This window comes from Balaenoptera acutorostrata, chromosome 4, assembly GCF_949987535.1.
Source record: "Balaenoptera acutorostrata chromosome 4, mBalAcu1.1, whole genome shotgun sequence".
Classification (NCBI taxonomy): Eukaryota; Metazoa; Chordata; class Mammalia; order Artiodactyla; family Balaenopteridae; genus Balaenoptera; species Balaenoptera acutorostrata.
In genome coordinates, this window is record NC_080067.1 from 63,977,831 (window position 1) to 63,997,187 (window position 19,357).

Below are 19,357 nucleotides of genomic sequence, written 5' to 3' on the forward strand. Positions count from 1 at the left end.
GCAGGATATTATGAAAACTGATCACAGAAATGTAGATTAAAAGATTTTGCTAAATTATAAACTACATATAATTTAAAAATATAAAGTATATACAGCTATAGGATTTGGATTTGCTCTTTAAGACCATAAGCTCTTTAAGGATAAGGACGTGGTCTATTATGTTCATAACAGTGCCTGACGTAATAGACGCTCAATGAATACAAATAAACATTTGTAAATGATTAAGTGAATGACTATTTCTGGACTACTTAACACTAGGCCAGTGTTATAGGTTGAATTGTGTTGCCCAAAAAGATAACACTGGGACCTCAAAATGTGACCTTATTTGGAAATAAGACCTTTATAGATATAATCAAGTTAAGATAAGGTTATACCAAATTAAGTTGGGCCCTAATCTAATGACTGATGCCCTCATAAGAAGAGGGAAATTTGGATTCAGAAACAGAGTGGAGAAGACCATGTGAAGACAGATGGAGAGATTGGAGTGATGCATTAACAAGCCAGTGAATGCCAGCAACCACAAGAAACTAGAAGAGTCGAACAAGGATCCTCCCCTAGAGCCTTCAGAGAGACCATGGCCCTGCTGACACCTTGATTTCAGACTTCTAGCCTGTGAGAGAATGCACTTCTGCTGTTTTAAGCCACCTAGTTTAGTATTTTGCTATGTCAGCCCTCGGAAACGGATACAGCCAGGATCCTGAACAATGTGGCACATGTTTGTGATGATGAAGGGGCTCACTGTTTGATCTCTGTCTTCATACTTAGAAATTTTGTTAGAAGGGAATTTGATTTACCTTGACTTATATGAATGCCTGGAACAATTAATTGTCACAACAGAGGTTTCTTTATTATCGTAAAGGATAATCAGCAATATCTATTAAGTATTATTAGCGATTATTCTGTCTTCGATAATATAATCTTAAGCTCACCCAACTGTCTAAATCTTCTGTTTTCTGAAAAACAATTACTTCCATCTAAACTATTTTTCAACATATACTACTTAGATGTTAATAGTTCAATAATATGATTCCCCAAAGATATATGGTTGATCATTACACAAGTCATATTTCCAGAAAGAAATATTCTATTTGCCGTATGCAACTTTCTTGCTACAGCCTAGTCATTGCATGACTTGCATAGTTAACTACTGCTTGCCTGTAGAGTTTAAAATTAATGTACCAATGGGCTATGGGGCAACTCCATCTCAAAACATTTAGTGAGCACATAGAGATTTGAAGACTGGAATAGCCTTCTAAGAGAGATTACTTTTGGTCCACGGATTTTGTGTGGCAATATGACTGGTGCATCTATGTTGTGGATATCATCAAACGATAAATGATGACATTTGTTGTTAAGGCAATTTTAAGCCTCATATCAACAGTTTGTAATCATCATTAACATAACAACCCTTCCCACTTTTCCAAAATCTAAAAAATGTACTTACGATTCAAAAATCATTCTTATGAGGTACTCCCAACTTTTCAATTCAGTGTTTTCAGCACTTCTGAATTATTATATAAATATACAAAGTTCTCCATAGGTTCATCATAAGACAGAATTTATAGAAACTTCTTCTATGTGGGTACCCAATTAATATTCAAAGACATTTCAAATATGCCAAGATTTGTCATGAATTATGCATTGTTTTAGATTTTTGTAATCTCCTTACTTTGAAATATGTGCTATAGATCTTGCTCTTATTCCTCTAGTTTCTGATATAACATTTTTATTTGAATCATTTTTCTGTTCCGGCTTTTTTCTAAGGAGTAAACAAAGTATGATGATTTGCTAAAGTGAGAATGAAGCTAGCTATTTATTTATTTGTAAGGGCAACAAGTGTTTATTAGCTTCTCTGCGAGCCGGGCTGGAGACGCAGCTCCTCTCGCAGACCGTGGCTGCCCACCCTGTGCGAGGTGGTCCCCCTCCGAGCTCCCTGGAGCCGCACCCATGGCGGGGCAGACCCCGGGGGAGAGGAAGGCAGCGTTCCGCACCCCACGTGAGGGACGGGGACAGGGAGGAAAATTATCAGGAGAAGCAAACACTTTGCAAGGTTTTGTTTGTTAGTTTGACAGCAGGTACTGGTAGAGGGGGTCCCCGGGCAGGGCTACCGCCCTGTGTTCCGCGTGGCCGCGTGAAGAGACCCACGCTGGCGCTGGTGGTCAAGGGGAACCAGGCAGACAAGATCAGCCGGAACGCACTGATTTCGAGGCTTTGTGTTCATTTCGCCCTCGGCCCCTTCACGATCGGCTTCCCAATGGCTTTCCCCCAGAGCCTGAGGCCGATGGCTCTCTCGATCTTGCCCAGAACCTGGTTGTTAGGAATGGCCCGGCCACTCTCATAGTCCGCGATGACCTGTGGCTTTTCGTTGGTTTTCGTCGCCTGGTCCTTCTGTTTCAGCCCTTTGCTCTGCCGGCCCTGCTGGATCACCTTGCCCACCTCCAGGGTCACCCGGCCGTGGTGCAGCTCCTCAGTCTCCCGGTCCAGCTTGGCTGTGTTCTTGGTGATCGAATGCTGTTTGTTCTGGCCGGCAGCCCATTTCTTGGAAGTCTCCACATCCTCTCCTCTCCTCATCTCTGAGCTGCTAAGATGGCCTGCTTGGACTTGGCCTGGGCGGGCGGCCGTGGGGCCCTTTTTGCGCAGCACTGTCGCGTGTCCCAGTCACTCTCAGCCATGGCGGGGCAGGCGGGGCAGACTGGGCAGGTGGTCCGTCCGGCAGCTCCTGGGCAGCTGCTGGAGACCCGGCGACGCTACGTCTCCTCGTCGCTCGGCCGCTTCCTAGAATGAAGCTTTTTTAAAATCTCAGAATGCCTTAGGTTGCACAAAGTTGTTTTTGTCGTTTTTCTTTATGTGCATAGGTGCCAGTATTGTGTAATGGCATTTTATTTTAAAATTTTTGTGCACAGGATTGTCAAGGGTTTGCTCAAATATATTAGGTTTCACATTATTGGACTCCTTTGGTCAGAAAAACAATAGTCTCCATGCCAATATCCAAGCTGACCCAAGCTGATCCATTAAAAATATAGCATATTATTGCATTTTTGTCCCAACAGCCATCAAATAATGGTAAGGCTTTCTTTTTTTTTTTCATGTTATTTTAGAGACATCTGTTTACCTGCACCTGGAACTCTAGGTAATGTATTTGTGCAAGATATCCCAATAAAAAAGGGGGCAAGGACAATGTCAGATAGAGTGGGAAGAGTATTTTCCAATTCATTATTAATATGATTATTAGCTTCTCATTTAAAAAACACTGCCTTAATAATATTTGCTGCCATGCTACCATTCAAAGAAACACTTGCAGCATCCATATTTTGGCAAGAGAATACGAAAAAATCATCTGTCTGGGAACCTATTTGAACAGTATCTCCAATAACATAATTTTTAATTTTTTGTTCTATTTAATCAATGCTGAAATAGATGAACCTCTATTTCATTTTCTCATTTTTGGACTCATTAATAGATCAAAGAAATTAGAGATGTTTTGATTAAACCATTATTCTGCCTGAAAAAGATAATATCCCTGGTGAATTTTTTTTTTTTTTTTAATAAATTTATTTATTTATTTATTTATTTTTGGCTGTGTTGGGTCTTCGTTTCTGTGCGAGGGCTTTCTCTAGTTGCTGAGAGCGGGGGCCACTCTTCATCGCGGTGCGCGTGCCTCTCACTGTCGCGGCCTCTCTTGCTGCGGAGCACAGGCTCCAGACGCGCAGGCTCAGTAGTTGTGGCCCACGGGCTTAACTGCTCCGCGGTATGTGGGATCCTCCCAGACCAGGGCTCGAACCCGTGTCCCCTGCACTGGCAGGCAGATTCTCAACCACTTCGCCACCAGGGAAGCCCCCTGGTGAATTTTTAAAAATCATTAGAATTTAGCAAACTGGATTTTAAAAAATTATAGGCTTTTGTATATAGAAAAAATCAGATTAATTTGATCACAGAGTAATTGTGAGAGATACATTATGCAGATATATTTTTGTAAGACAATTTTTTGTTTTGCTTATATGAATGTTTCGCTTAAATTGATTGTCTATCCTTAAGTCACCTCTGTTTCACCCTTTCTGTTGCTTTCCGATAGTATATGACCATTTATCCAAAACTTAAACTGCTTAAAGGCAAAAAGGCATAGTAAAACCACAGTCAAAATTTATCTCTTCTAGTTCCTAAATGTCATCCGAATCGTACAGGTATACATTTCCAGTTAACAGGTGAAGGAGTATTCTTCAGATTCTGCTCTCCACCTCTCCATTCTAGTAGATCCTTTGTCAAAATCCATTTCCCCTGTCACGTTTTGCCTTGTGTTACTCTTGGCTTCCTCTCTGCCCCATTTTGATCTTTTCTCATCTTTACAGATAAAGACTCCCAGACTTAAAGAGGTTTAAATAACTTGCCCAAAGTCACAAAACTAGTAAATATTGACACCAATCTGTCTGACACCTAAACTCTTATTCTTTCTACTATTTCAAAAACTACTCCAGAAAGAGGGATTCCACGTACATTTGCGTGTTGACTATGAAAAGTAAATATGTTAGAACAATGCTTCTCAAACTTTAATGTACATACAAATAAACTAGAGATCTTGTTAAAATGCATATTCTGATTCAGGAGGTCTGGGGTAGGGCCTGACCTTCTGTATGTCTCACTAGCTCCCAGGGGATGCTGAGACCGCCACATTTTCAGTAGGAAGGCCTTGTAAGACCTAGCAGAAGTTGGATGTTGTTAATAAAGATACTATTGGATTTTGTTCACTACTTTTCTTACAAACACTCCACAGTTTTTAGTGTATATTATCTTACTCATTCTTAAATATTTTAAAGTGATGATCACGAGTCAAATATTTTGAATTTATTGTTATAATAAAATAAATTCAAATAAATTAATAATCAGGATTATTAGCTAATCCATCAGTTCCTCATGTCCTTTCTCTTTTGCAGTGGAACTGGTGAAGCCATCATGAATAAAATAAATGAACTGAATATGATCTACTCCATTCTCTTGAGGCCATTTTCTCAAGAGAGACAATGGGGATTACGTGGACCATTTTGAAAATATGCTGTCTCCTGCCCCTTCCAACATTTTTATCAAGGTGAAAACAGGTACAAGGAATGTGACAAACAGCCTTGAAGGAGATGCAAATCACCACGGGGTGGACAGAAGAACAGGTATGACAATAGGGAAAGGGGTGTTCTCAAAGAAGCACAGGGATTGGGGCAGAGCTTCAAGAACCAGACAAACCTAAGTAGGAATCATGGCTTGCCTCCTACTGAGCATATGACTTTGGGCAAGTCATTTATCCTTGCTAAGCTTAGTTTTCTAATTGGCAAACATCTACCTTGCAATGTTATTGTTATAATATAACAGAATGATGGATGTAAAAGAACCTGACACATAGTAGGCAAGACACAAATTGATATCCTTTTCATATTTCTGCATGAAGGTGAGCTGCTAAGTGCAGATTTTAGGCATACAGGCTTGAGGGGGTCTTCCCAGCTTTTTCTTTCTTGTCCCTTCTCTGGAGTTTCTGTTCAGTTGTCCTCAGCACCAAACAGTATCAGAGAATGAGGTCTAGCGGAATTAATCCAATCCCAGACAAGGCACTCTCGGTGATATCTGGGTCACTCAACATCTCACTTATGTTTGCACATACATTATAATACTATGGGTCATAAATATTTTACCAATTAATGCAGTTGGGACTAGGCCCATCCCTACAGTCATTAAATCAAGCCTGCTTGGTTTGGTCAGAAAGCATTACTTGACATACTTGTGCAGAATAAATCTTGCATGTGTTTTTGATGCAGAGAGAAGCCAGAAAGTTTAAATAATGAGTAATTAAGATTCTGAAAATAATGAATTCCACCATTTTTAAAGCAGATCCTTCGGTGAATTTCTGTTAGCATTTGACATTTAGATCTTTAGTCCTACTTAGCACAAACCAGGTTTCTCAGCACCAACCTCCTCTCCCAAATCTATGATAACTAAAGGTAGTCCTTTAGAGCTATTTTGGACACCATTTTAACTGATTAGTAATGAGGCATGAAGAGCAGGGTGGAAGTAGGAAGTTAGGTCTAGGAGTCATCAGTATGCTCACCAAAACAGCAAAGTGATTTGAATTTTCCTATCTAGATGCTATTTCAGGAGACAATGGGAATGCTTTCTAGCCTCTGGATTAATGGGTTTGGGGTGGAATAACCTTTCTGGTAAGATATATTCATCTCTATAGTTAAGATGGCACTAAGGTCCGTTTTAGAGCTTACTGTCTGGATAAAGCAGATGCTTCTGGGTGTCCAATAGCTGAGAAAATACAATATCACTAAACAGATTTCCTACTTCTAATTCATTGATTTCTCCACTTCTTTTATAGCCATTATTCTCTACCTTCCTTCACTTCCATGGTTATCTAGCTTGGATTCTGCAGTCAAATATCACAATTAGTCCCTGACCCTATCCTCTGCAACACATCTCCCTGAAAAAACCCCATCCTGAATGAACCCATCACTCATCTTTGCTGAGCCTTCACCAGAGCAACTAAGTAGATGGCAGAGAAAAACTACACTGCCAAGCAGACTTATATTGTTCATTTGCCTCACCTGAGTCCTTGACACTGCCCAGAAATCTCTTCTTCCAATAAACTTTATCTTCCATCCATAGTAACTACCAGTTCATACCTTCTCTATTCTTCTCTGACCTCCCATCCCCTCCCCTCATCATTGCCAGTTTTTGCTAATGACATAGCATAAGACATGCTAGAGAAAATAGAAGTTATTGGTTATTCTGGATGTGTCTGTGAGGCTGTTCCTGAATGAAACTGACATTTGAATTGGTAGACAGAGTAAAGCAGATTGCCTTCTGCAATGTGGGTTGGCATCATTCAATCCATTGAGGCCCTGAATAGAGAACAAAAGGTGAAGTAATAGTATTTGCTCTCTGACTGATAGAGTTGGGACATTATTCTTCTCCTGCTTTCAGACTTGGACATGGGCTGGAACTTATACCATTATCTCCACTTGGTCTCCAGCCAATTCCTTATAATAAATCTCTATCTATCTATCTTATTATTATATATTATGTAAATATTTTACAAATAAAATACTGGTTCTGTTTTTCTGGAGAACCCAGAATAATACAAGCACCTAGCAGATATTCATGGACTCAGAGATAAAAGGGAACTTAGAAACTATTTTACCTCTCAAACCAGTTCTTGCAATATGATAGCCATCTGAGTGAGTTCTTATAATTTGAGACAGATTGTGTAAAGTCAGTGTTTGACACTGCAACAAAGGTTCTTGGGAATTTTATGTGTAATGTTCCACATATGCATTTACATATATGTATCTGTACATTTCTCCATAGAGAAGCTGCTAGGCTTTCATCAGTTTCTTTTTAAAAATTTTTTATTATGAAAAATTTTAAACATATACAAATGTGGAGAGAATAGTATTATAAACCTTCATGTACTCATCACCCAGATTCAACAATATTAACTGATGACCGATATTACTTCATCCTCACCCCCTCCCACTATTTTGAAACAAATTCCAGACATCATATGATTTTATGATTAAATGCCAAACAGTTAATTTACAAATACATTTTTAGGACATAATCCTCTACTGATTTGAAGATTGCCTGTATTTACACCTTGAGTTGAATAGTGTATTTATTAATTTCCTATTCTGTTTTCCTTATGGACATTCTTCCATGTATGGGAAAGAAAAAAATCTCTCTGCCAACTACTTAACCATATTTTTCTATTTATGTAGACTATTTTGAGTAGAGAGTCAAATTTTGGTTCTGTTACTAAGTATGTGACTGGGCAAGATTTTAGCTGTCTCTTTTGCATCTGTAAAATGCAAAAATGCTTGAGGATTGTGCCTGTGACATGGCACTCATAATGTTGGCTATTATTATTATTATTTACTATGACAACTAGAGCTAGAATATGCAGGTGAAAGTGATGGCATCTGTAGAGCTAGAATATGCAGGTGAAAGTGACGGCATCTGTAATTCTTGTAGTAACTCTAAGAGTCAAGTATATAGCAGATGCTCAGAAAATGCCACCAAGAAGCAAATAATTCACCTTTTCCTCTTTTCATCTTAGAGAATGCCAAGTGCCCTTGTGTGCCCTTATAATAGCTTTCTCCCATGCCAAGGGGATAACATGGCAGATTGATCCCCTCTAATGGCACACAGAGTCTCAGCTTACGTCCAGTGATAAATAATGAAGCAAGATAACGGATCCTGCCTGTAGTCAATTATCTCAGGTCCCTGTTTCTTAGTCTTCCAATGGGCCCTCAATAGGGACTTACGTAGCCACAGAAACAAGAGAAAAATTGAGAAATAAAGAAAAAACAATTCCATCTGTGAAACTGATGATGGATGCTATCCAAACCTGTGAACAAAACCTGAAGTGCTAACTCTATGCACTGCTGATGCCTTTAATTATGTGACTTTGACAGATGGAAAGATCATTATGCAGTTTTTATTTAAGAAGCTTTGCAACTGTAGTTTTTGTGCCAAGGGTCATCAGTCACATTAAAGAATTTGCCAGAAAGTAAACTCTACCTTATTTATAGCTTACTAGGTCCTAATTATGCTTCATAAATGGACAGTCATATAATAAGGCAAACACAAAATATACAGGACTGCAAATTACTACACAGCAGTTACATGTCAGAACAGGCAGCTATTTCAAACCATATAATACTTTCCTGGCAATATGCAGCAAACACACTCCAGATAATACCTTGTTGGGGCAGAATTCCGAAGATCTGAAATGATGTTTTTCCTCAGTCTTGGTTTCAGCAAGACCTTCAGAAAGTTACTGAATAATCATTGTTTGCCATATATATATATATATATATATATATATATATATATATATATATATATACATATATATATATATACACACATATATATTATATATATACTCATATATACTTATATGCATATTCATTCCTCTTTGTGTAGTCCATGCCTATATGGCTTTATCTGACTGCAAGGATTTTCCATTCCCACCTGCTAGTTCTCTAAAGTACTGCCTTTAGGGTCACCTGCATTGGTGTCTTACTTATCCTTGAGTTACATCATCTTATGATATTTTATTTTCCTTCCTCTTGTATTCTTAACTTGGTGGGAATTTTACTCACCTCCTCCCTAATCTCCTTATCATGATCTCCTTGTAAAGAGGAGATCTAGAAATCCAGAACCTGGAGGTGGATGTATAATCTGTGGGTGACTGCTGAATGGTTAGAGGTGTCCTATCTTTTTTGGTTCCATGGCTACCTCTCAATCCAAACTTTTATCATCAAGCTATTGCAGTTCCATGGCTGTGGTCTCCCCACTCCTCTCCCCTCCTGGCTTAACCTGCATGCTCCTGAAAGATGGATCTTCTTAAAGCATGATCCTCATACATTCCCCCTGTTCAAGAACCTTCAGTGGATCTCTTACCTCTAGAACAAAACCCAAAGCCTGGCATTCTAACTCTTCATGACCTAGCCCCAGTCAACCTTTCTATTCTTGTCCCTCTGCTTATTAATGTATACCTTCTGCTTTAACTATAGTGGACTGTTTAACATTCCCTGGCTTCTCTTTTCTAATCTTCTACTCCTTAACACATTCCCATTGTTCTGCTTTAAACACCTTTTCAAATAATCTTTGCTTCTTTGAACCCTAGACTTCCTTTCTGGTTGAGGCAGGAGAACTCTTCCAATGTGTTCACCCTCAATGCAGTTTCAAACACTGGCCATGCATATGGATATTATATTCATTTGGCATTTGGAATATTCCAAATTATTATTCTTCCTTTTTTATATTTCAGGTTTTCCCATTTGCAAACAGCCTGTTCGTTTTTTGAGGGCAGAAACCACATATACATCTTGTTAAATTATAAGCTACTACAGCTTGGGACTCAGACAGGTAAAACATGAATGTAAAGAACATGAGGATTAGCCTCAAACAGATTAAAACTCTGACCCTGGCACTTGCTAGCTGTGTGCCACTGGATGAGTCATCTAAACTCTGTGAACCCCAGTTCCTTCACCTATAAAATAGGGATAACAGTATTCTATCTTAGAGGGTTGTTGTAAGAGGCAAATGCCATAATAAATTAAACATGACCAGTAAATTATAGCTATTCGGATATTAAATTTGTCTTGTATCTTCAATGCTGAGCACAGTGACTGGCAAATAGCTGGTATTTAATAAACATTAATTGAATTAAACTGCATTTATGTTCATAGCATCTATCTCAGGCTACTACCACTCCTGATGTAAATAATGCTTCCAACTTAGTTGAGTTCCTTAAAATCAAGCATAACTACTGTTTTGAACTTGTCAATACAAAAAATAGTATTATAAACTTTTATGTCAATAAAATAAAAATATCTTCAGTTATAAACATCTGGATTTCAGTTGAATGCAAACCTTTCTGTGGTTTAAATGATGGGGAAGCTTCTTGACAATCAAGTTAACATGTACCTGCCAACACTGTGAATCGGATACAATAGATACAAGTAAATCACCTAAATTTCAGTAAAAGAAATAGCTGGTCAGTATAAAAGAAAGTATTAGAGAGAAAAGAATGGAAAAGGAGGTAAATATCTTCAGAACTTGGGGAGGGAGGTTGGTGTGATGGAGACAACAAAGACAGAGGATACCACTGCTAGTTCTATTTTTTGCCTCAAACTAACCCTTCACTTCAGACTTGTATTTGTAAATTAGGGCAGTTGGAATAAACTATAATTTCATACACTTTGTCATTTGTAAACCATCTTGATTTTTTGCCATAACTAGGTACTATGTGAGCTATTATTTACTTAATATTTCTTTAAATCGACTGACCTTTATTTTACTAAAATAAATTTATTATAAAATTGAATGACATATTACAACCTAGAAAACCAGAATCGGTTACCATAAATAAAAGATAACGATGAAAATAAACAAAAACAGAGCTATCTTACAAAAAGAACTCATGAAATAAAGCTTCCTACTGAAAGATTTGAGCCTGAATTTGACCTTTCTTTCATAAAAAGGGGGACTATCAAGTATTAAGATGTTAAGGAAAAATAGCACAAACATCAGATCCCCTTTTTCATGTAATCCAAATATATTGAAAGAAAATTGAAAAGAAAATGACTTCCTTACTTGACGACTCATTGTTGTTAGTTGCCATGCCCCAACACTATCAGACTCTGGACTCTCAGCAACAGTATGAACCCTCACTAGGTATTCTAGCTATATAGATTGAATCTAAACATTCAGTCATAATTAACATGTGGCAAACAAAGCAGAAGTGAAAAGTTTATACCAAAGGTTATAGCCCAGGGTATACTATGACAAAATACTTACGGCTACACTGTAGTTTTGTATTCTACTGATAATTTCATCTGACAATTTTAAACTCTCGATGTGTTTGCAGAATCTCAGAACAGTCTCAGTAATCAATCAGGCAACAATCACAATACCTACCTTTGAAGGCTGTTGAACCTCACACAAAACAACGATATACTTTATCTCATTTGATAATCTGGGGGTAAGAAGGAATGGGTATCAACTTTTTCATGAATCAGAGTAAGTTCAGTCCAAAATCGTTACCCTCTAAATCTATGGTTTTGAGAAAAATTATTTAATCTCAATTATTTCTGAAGGTGGTCTTTATTTTTTTAACATCTTTATTGGAGTATAATTGCTTTACAATGGTGTGTTAGTTTCTGCTTTAAAACAAGGTGAATCAACTATACGTATACATATATCCCCATATCCCCTCCCTCTTGTGTCTCCCTCCCACCCTCCCTATCCCACCCCTCAATGTGGTCACAAAACACCAAGCTGATCTCCCTGTGCTATGCAGCTGCTGCCCACTAGCTATCTATTTCACATTTGGTAGTGTATATATGTCCATGCCACTCTCTCACTTCATCCCAGCTAACCCTTCCCCCTCCCCATGTCCTCAAGTCCATTCTCTATGTCTGTGTCTTTATTCCTGTCCTGCCCCTAGGTTCTTCATAACCATTTTTTTTTAAGATTCCATATATATGTGTTAGCATACAGTACTTGCTTTTCTCTTTCTAACTTACTTCACTCTGTATGACAGCCTCTAAGTCCATCCACCTCACTACAAATAACTCAATTTCGTTTCTTTTTATGGCTCAGCAATATTCCATTATATATATGTGCCACATCTTCTTTATCCATTCATCTGTCGATGGACATGTAGGTTGCTTCCATGTCCTGGCTATTGTAAATAGAGCTGCAATGAAAATTGTGGTACATGACTCTTTTTGAATTATGGCTTTCTCAGGGTATATGCCAGGTAGTGGGATTGCTGGGTCGTATGGTAGTTCTATTTTTAGTTTTTTAAGGAACCTCCATACTGTTTTCCATAGTGGCTGTATCAATTTACATTCCCACCAAGAGTGCGAGAGGGTTCCCTTTTCTCCACGCCCTCTCCAGCATTTATTGTTTGTAGATTTTTTGATGATGGTCATTCTGACTGGTGTGAGGTGATACCTCATTGTACTTTTGATTTGCATTTCTCTAATGATTAGTAACGTTGAGCATTCTTTCATGTGTTTGTTGGCTATCTCTACGTCTTCTTTGGAGAAATGTCTATTTAGGTCTTCTGCCCATTTTTGGATGGCGTTGTTTGTTTTTTTGATATTGAGCTACATGAGCTGCTTGTATATTTTGGAGATTAATCCTTTGTCAGTTGCTTCATTTGCATTTGCAAGTATTTTCTCCCATTCTGAGGGGTGTTTTTTTCATCTTGTTTATGGTTTCCTTTGCTGTGCAAGAGCTTTTAAGTTTCATTAGGTCCCATTTGCTTATTTTTGTTTTTATTTCCATTTCTCTAGGAGATGGGTCACAAAGGATCTTGCTGTGATTTATGTCATAGAGCGTTCTGCCTATGTTTTCCTCTAAGAGTTTTATAGTGTCTGGCCTTACACTTAGGTCTTTAATCCATTTTGAGTTTATTTTTGTGTATGGTGTTAGGGAGTGTTCTAATTTCATTCTTTTACATGTAGCTGTCCAGTTTTCCCAGCACCATTTATTGAAGAGGCTGCCTTTTTTCCATTATATATTCTTGCGTCCTTTATCAAAAATAAGGTGAACATATGTGCGTGGGTTTATCTCTGGGCTTTCTATACTGTTCCATTGATCTATGTTTCTGTTTTTGTGCCACTACCATACTGTCTTGATTACTGTAGCTTTGTAGTACAGTTTGAAGTCTGGGAGCCTGATTCCTCTGGATTCATTTTACTTTCTCAACATTGTCTGGGCTATTCGGGGTCTTTTGTGTTTCCATACAAACTGAAATTTTTTGCTCTAGTTCTGTGAAAAATGCCATTGGTAGTTTGATAGGGACTGCATTGAATCTGTAGATTGCTTTGGGTAGTATAGTCATTTTCACAATGTTGATTCTTCCAATCCAAGAACACGGTACATCTCTCCATCTGTTTGATCATCTCTAATTTCTTTCATCAGTGTCTTACAGTTTTCTGCATACAGGTCTTTTGTGTCCTTAGGTAGATTTATTCCTAGGTATTTTATTCTTCTTGTTGCAATGGTAAATGGGAGTGTTTCCTCCATTTCTCTCTCAGATTTTTCATCATTAGTGTATAGGAATGCAAGAGATTTCTGTGCATTAATTTTCTATCCTGCTACTTTACCAAATTCATTGATTACCTCTAGTAGTTTTCTGGTAGGGTCTTTAGGATTCTCTAAGTATAGTATCATGTCATCTGCAAACAGTGACAGCTTTACTTCTTCTTTTCCGTTTTGGATTCCTTTTACTTCTTTTTCTTCTACAACTGCTGTGGCTAAAACTTCCAAAACTATGTTGAATAATAGTGGTGACAGTGGGCAACCTTGTCTTCTTCCTGATCTTAGAGGAAATGGCTTCAGTTTTTCACCATTGAGAATGATGTTGGCTGTGGGTGTGTAATATATGGCCTTTATTATGTTGAGGTAAGTTCCCTCCATGTCTACTTTCTGGAGGGTTTTTATCATCAATGGGTGTTGAATTTTGTTGAAAGCTTTTTCTGCATCTATTGAGATGATCATATGGTTTTTCTCCTTCAATTTATTAATATCGTTTATCACATTGATTGATTTGCATATATTTCAAAATCCTTGCATTCCTGGGATAAACCCCACTTGAGCATGGTTTATGATCCTTTTAATGTGATGATGGATTCTGTTTGCTAGTATTTTGTTGAGGATTTTTGCATCTATGTTCATCAGTGATATTGGCCTGTAGTTTTCTTTCTTTGTGACATCTTTGTCTGGTTTTGTTATCAGGGTGATGGTGGCTGCGTAGAATGAGTTTTGGAGTGTTCCACCCTCTGCTATATTTTGCAAGGGTTTGAGAAGGATAGGTGTTAGCTCTTCTCTAAGTGTTTGATAGAATTCGCCTATGAAGCCATCTAGTCCTGGACTTTTGTTTGCTGGAAGATTTTTTTTTTTTCACACACACACACTGTATTTTATTTTTACAAGAGATAAATAAACTGACACCAAGCATTGTAAATGGATGACCACAACATAAGCAACAATGATTGCAATTACCAAAAACAAAACACACTCATACTATGCCATAGTATTGACATTCAGTCCAGTTGTTGGAAGATTTTTAATCACAGTCTCAATTTCAGTCCTTGTGATTGGTCTGTTTATATTTTTTATTTCTTCCTGGTTCAGTCTTGGAAGGTTGTACTTTTCTAAGATTTGTCCATTTTTTCCAGGTTGTCCATTTTATTGGCATATAGTTGCTTGTAGTAATCTCTCATGATCCTTTGTATTTCTGCAGTGTCAGTTCTCCTTTTTCATTTCTAATTCTATTGGTTTGAGTCTTCTCCGTTTTTTTCTTGATGAGTCAGCTAATGGTTTATCAATTTTGTTTATCTTCTCAAAGAACCAGCTTTTAGTTTTACTGATCTTTGTTATTGTTTCCTTCATTTCTTTTTCATTTATTTCTGATCTGATCCTTATTTTTTCTTTCCTTCTGCTAACTTTGGGGCTATTTTGTTCCTATTTCCCTAATTGCTTTAGGTGTAAGTTTAGGTTGTTTATTTGAGATGTTTTTTCTTTCTGGAGGTAGGATTGTATTGCTATAAACTTCCCTCTTAGAACTGCTGTTGCTTTTGCTGTATCCCATAGGTTTTGGGTGGTCATGTTTTCAATGTCATTTGTTTGTAGGTATTTTTTATTTCCTCTTTGATTTCTTTAGTGATCACTTGGCTATTAAGTAGTGTATTGTTTAGCCTCAATGTGTTTGTATTTTTTACAGATTTTTTCCTGTAATTGATATCTAGTCTCATAGTGTTGTGGTCAGAAAAGATACTTGATATGATTTCAGTTTTCTTAAATTTACCTTGGCTAGATTTGTGACCCAAGATATGTTCTATCCTGGAGAATGTGCCATGAGCACTTGAGAAGAAAGTGTATTGTGTTGTTTTTGGATGGAATGTCCTATATATATCAATTAAGTCCATCTTGTTTAATGTATCATTTAAAGCTTGTGTTTCCTTATTTATTTTCATTTTGGATGATCTGTCCATTGGTGAAAGTGGGGTGTTAAAGTCCCCTACTATTATTGTCTTACTGTTGATTTCCCCTTTTATAGCTGTTAGCATTTGACTTATCTATGGAGGTGCTCCTATGTTGGGTGCATAATATTTTCAACTGATATATCTTCTTCTTGGATTGATCCCTTGATCATTATGTAGTATCTTTCTTTGTCTCTTGTAATAGTCTTTATTTTAAAGTCTATTTTGTCTGATATGAGAATTTCCACTCCAGCTTTGATTTCCATTTGCATGGAATATTTTTTCCATCACCTCACTTTCAGTCTGTATGTGTCCCTAGGTATGAAGTGGGTCTCTTGTGGACAGCATATGTACAGGTCTTGTTTTTGTATCCATTCAGGCAGTCTATGTCTTTTGGTTGGAGCATTTAATCCATTTACATTTAAGGTAATTATCGATATGTATGTTCCTATTACCATTTTCTTAATTGTTTTGGGTTTGTTATTGTAGCTCTTTTCCTTCTCTTGTGTTTCCTGCCTAGAGGAATTCCTTTAGCATTTGTTGTAAAGCTGGTTTGGTGGAGCTGAATTCTCTTAGCTTTTGCTTGTCTGTAAAGGTTTTAATTTCTCTGTCAAATCTGAATGATATCCTTGCTGAGTAGAGTAATCTTGGTTGTAGGTTTTACCCTTTTATCACTTTAAATATGTCCTTCCACTCCCTTCTTGCTTGTAGGGTTTCTGCTGAAAGATCAGCTGTTAACCTTATGGGGATTCCTTTGTATGTTATTTGTTGTTTTTCCCTTGGTGCTTTTAATATTTTTTCTTTGTATTTAATTTTTGATAGTTTGATTAATATGTGTCTTGGAGTGTTTCTCCTTGGATTTATCCTGTATGGGACTCTCTGTGCTTCCTGGACTTGATTGACTATTTCTTTTCCCATATTAGGGAAGTTTTCAACTATAATCTCTTCAAATATTTTCTCAGGCCTTTTCTTTTTCTCTTCTTCTTCTGGCACCCATATAATTCAAATGTTGGTGCATTTAATGTTGTCCCAGATGTCTCTGAGACTGTCCCCAATTCTTTTCATTCTTTTTTCTTTATTTGGCTCTGCAGTAGTTATTTCCACTATTTTATCTTCATGGTTACTTACCCGTTCTTCCGCCTTAGTTATTCTGCTATTGATTACTTCTAGAGAATTTTAAATTTCATTTATTGTGGTGTTCATCATTGTTTGTTTGCTGTTTAGTTCTTCTAGGTCCTTGTTAAACGTTTCTTGTATTTTCTCCATTCTGTTTCCAAGGTTTTGGATCATCTTTACTATCATTACTCTGAATTCTTTTTCAGGTAGACTGCCTATTTTCCCTTCATTTGTTTGGTCTGATGAGTTTTTACCTTGCTCCTTCATCTGCTGTGTGTTTCTCTGTCTTCTTGTTTTGCTTAACTTACTGTGTTTGCGGTCTCCTTTTTGCAGGCTGCAGGTTCGCAGTTCCCGTTGTTTTTTCATGTCTGCCCCCATTGGCTAAGGTTGGTTCAGCGGGTTGTGCAGGCTTCCTGGTGGAGGGGACTGGTGCCTGTGTTCTGGAGGATGAGGCTGGATCCTGTCTTTCTGGTGGGCAGGACCACATCCAGTGGTGTGTTTTGGGGTTCCCGTGACCTTATTATGATTTTAGGCAGCCCCTCTGCTGATGGGTGGGGTTGTGTTCCTGTCTTGCTAGTTGTTTGGCATAGGATGTCCAGCACTGTAGCTTGCTGGTCTTTGAGTGGTGTTGGGTCTTAGCATTGAGATGGAGATCTCTGGGAGTGCTTTCGCCGTTTGACATTACATGGAGCCGGGAGGTTTCTGGTGGTCCAGTGTCCTAAACTCGGCTCTCCCACCTCAGAGGCACAGGCCCAACACATGCCCAGAGCACCAAGACCCTGTCAGCCACATGGATCAGAAGAAAAGGGAGACATAACAAAAGAAAGAAAGAAAAAAATGAAATGAAATAAAGTTATTAAAATAAAAATTAAAAAATAATTATGAAAGATTTAAAAAAATTAAAAAGAAAAAAAAGAAAAAAAAAAAGGAAGGAAAGAAGAGAGCGACCAAACCAAAAAACAAATCCACCAGTGATAAGAAGTGCTAAAAACTATACCAAAAAAAAAAACCAAAACAAAAAAAAAAACGGACAGATAGAACCCTCAGACAAATGGTAAAAGCAAAGCTATACAGACAAAATCTCACAAAGAAGCATACACATACACACTCATAAAAAGAGAAAAAGGAAAAATATACATATATCATTGCTCCCAAAGTCCACCATCTAAATTTTGGGATGATTCGTTGTCTATTCAGGTATTCCACAGATGAAGGGTACATCAAGTTGATAGTGGAGATTTAATCCGCTGCTTCTGAGGCTGCTGGGAGAGATTTCCCTTTCTCTTCTTTGTTCGCACAGCTCCTGGGGTTCAGCTTTGGATTTGGCCTCACCTCTGTGTGTAGGTCGCCTGAGGGCATCTGTTCCCGCTCAGACAGGACGGGGTTAAAGTAGCAGCTGATTAGGGGGCTCTGGCTCACTCAGGACAGGGTGGAGGGAGGGGTACGGAATGCGGGGCGAGCCTGCGGCGGCAGAGGCTGGCATGACCTTGCACCAGCCTGAGGCGCGCCCTGTGTTCTCCCGGGGAAGTTGTCCCTGGATCACGGAACCCTGGCAGTGGCGGGCTGCACAGTCTCCCAGGAGGGGAGGTGTGGAGAGTGACCTGTGCTTGCACACAGGCTTCTTGGTGGCGGCAGCAGCAGCCTTAGCGTCTCTTGCCCGTCTCTGGGGTCCATGCTGAGAGCTGCGGCTCATGCCCATCTCTGGAGCTCGTTTAGGCGGTGCTCTGTATCCCCTCTCCTCGCACATCCCGAAACAATGGTCTTTTGCCTCTTAGGCAGTTCCAGACTTTTTCCCGGACTCCCTCCCAGCTAGCTGTGACACACTAGCCCCCTTCAGGCTGTGTTCACGCAGCCAACCCCAGTCCTCTCCCTGGGATCTGTACTCTGAAGCCCGAGCCTCAGCTCCCAGCCCCGCCTGCCCCGGCGGGTGAGCAGACAAGCCTCTCGGGCTGGTGAGTGCTGGTCGGCAGCGATCCTCTATAAGGGAATCTCTCCGCTTTGCCCTCCGCACCCCTGTTGCTGCTCTCTCCTCTGTGGCTCCGAAGCTTTCCCACCACCCAACCTCCGTGTCCACCAGTGAATGGGCTTCCTAGGGTGTGGAAACTTTTCCTCCTTCACAGCTCCTTCTCAGTGGTGCAGGTCCCTTCCCTATTCTTTTGTCTCTGTTTTTTCTTTTTTCTTTTGCCCTACCCAGGTACGTGGGGAGTTTCTTGCCTTTTTGGGAAGTCTGAGGTGTCCTGCCAGCGTTCAGTAGGTGTTCTGTAGGAGTTGTTCCACATATAGATGTACTTCTGATGTATTTATGGGGAGGAAGGCAATCTCCAGGTCTCACTCCTCTGCTATCTTGAAGGTCTCCTGAAGGTGGTCTTTAAAGATAGCAATATGGGAGGCTCCAGAACTCCTCCACCCAAATACACACCAAATGTGAGGGAATTCCCTCGGAAAGAAATCCAGAAACTAACAGAGTGACTCTCACACACTGGTCAAACAAGAAAATACGCATATCAAAATGGGCCACTTTGAGTCACCAGTATCTCCTTGGAAGAATCTTGTACACACATCTGTACCCTAGCTTTTGTGGCTGTCATCCAAAGGACAGGTCCCCAGACAGCCTGTTCTGATAGTCAATGTGGCTTCCATTTAGGAGTTCCACATGACTGCAGGAAACAAAGAAGCATTTAATAACTGGCTAT

General features: G+C 38.9%; 1 pseudogene; it reads right to left on the reverse strand.

Moving 5' to 3' along the window:
• Positions 1 to 1,890: 1,890 nt before the first annotated feature.
• LOC102998512 (endothelial differentiation-related factor 1-like) overlaps positions 1,891 to 19,357 on the reverse strand; it is a 415,405-nt pseudogene continuing 397,938 nt past the window's right edge.